Source organism: Hylaeus anthracinus, unplaced genomic scaffold, assembly GCF_026225885.1.
Source record: "Hylaeus anthracinus isolate JK02 unplaced genomic scaffold, UHH_iyHylAnth1.0_haploid 0, whole genome shotgun sequence".
In the NCBI taxonomy this organism is placed as follows: domain Eukaryota; kingdom Metazoa; phylum Arthropoda; class Insecta; order Hymenoptera; family Colletidae; genus Hylaeus; species Hylaeus anthracinus.
This window is the reverse complement of record NW_026533254.1, coordinates 25,301,740-25,303,059: the sequence shown is the minus strand read 5'-3', so window position 1 is coordinate 25,303,059 and position 1,320 is coordinate 25,301,740. Positions and strand designations below refer to the sequence as shown.

At 41.4% G+C, this 1,320-nt stretch overlaps 2 protein-coding genes across 2 annotated transcripts in view; one reads left to right on the top strand and one right to left on the bottom strand.

Annotated features, from left to right (window-relative positions):
• Positions 1-961, top strand: part of LOC128889780 (dynein regulatory complex subunit 5) — a 19,751-nt gene extending 18,790 nt beyond the window's left edge. The window contains exon 12 of the mRNA XM_054147754.1: positions 164-961. The gene's annotated coding sequence lies outside the window, so the exon portion shown is untranslated. The remainder of the gene's footprint in view (positions 1-163) is intronic.
• Positions 1-1,320, bottom strand: part of LOC128889840 (Kv channel-interacting protein 1) — a 30,315-nt gene that overhangs the window by 17,619 nt on the left and 11,376 nt on the right. The gene's annotated exons all lie outside the window — the stretch shown is intronic.

Genomic DNA, 1,320 nt, shown 5'->3' with positions numbered 1-1,320 from the left:
TCACCCCATATAATGTTGAAATAAAAAAAAGTCAAAGATTCGGACCCGATAGGTGGCGTTGGGGTAGCTTTTCTTCTAAAATTCTTATTCATGAACCGATTTGGCTCAAATTCACCCCATATAATGTTGAAATAAAAAAAAGTCAAAGATTTGGACCTGATAGGTGGCGTTGGGGTAGCTTTTCTTCTAAAATTCTTATTCATGGAACGATGTGGCTCGAATTCACCCCATATAATGTTGAAATAAAAAAAAGTCAAAGATTCGGACTCGATAGGTGGCGTTGCGGTAGCTTTTCTTCTAAAATTCTTATTCTTGGAACGATTTGGCTCGAATTCACACTATATAATGTTGAAATAAAAAAAAGTCAAAGATTCGGACCCGATAGGTGGCGTTGCAGTAGCTTTTCTTCTAAAATTCTTATTCATGGAACGATGTGGCTCGAATTCACCCCATATAATGTTGAAATAAAAAAAAGTCAAAGATTCGGACCCGATAGGTGGCGTTGGGGTAGCTTTTCTTCTAAAATTCTTATTCATGGAACGATTTGGCTCGAATTCACCCCATACAATATTTAAGTAAAAGGAAAGACTTTTTTTAATTTAAAAATGTTAAAATTCAGCCCCGATGGGTGGCGCTGGGATATTCTAGAATAAGAATAATATTCCACGCAGGGCACAGCTAGTAGATTCTATAAAAAATAATTGTTCTAAACGAAGACACACGTTTCGAGATTAAACGATCGTTCGAACGCTCGAGCGTTCCCTATTCTTTTGATGGCACATCATAGCCGTCGAAGAAGCTCCTCTGCTTTTATCGATTCCCCCTGTTTCCTTTGACGCGACCTAGCTTCTCGGGGTATCGTTCAGCTTCTAGACAGAAGTTTTTCAATGAGGGTGTAAAGGTTAGACAAGCGTTAGCACGTCCTATTGAACTCGATTCTATTTAAGGGCGCGGCATGAAAGCGTTTGGTATCTAGAGGAAATCGAAGAACGTTAGCCGGAGGCCGCGTCGAGGCTGGGACCTTGACGTTTAGGAGCGTCGGGAGGATTCTTGGGTCGCGTTTAGGCTCGTTACTTTGCGGAGAACCGGGCGTAAAGGTCGATTAGATAAACGAGTTCGCGAACTCCTACCTATCGCGCACACGAACCTTCTAACTTTAACGAGCCTTGGAACTTTCACGCACAGGGTTGCCGGCGGGTATACGTTAATATTATCAATTTAATATACAGGACCCTGGGTAAAATGTGGAATCTCTCGGCGGAATTAATTCGTCGCTTGAAAAGGAATAGAAAAGTTCTTTGCCGTTTTACGATCCGAAGG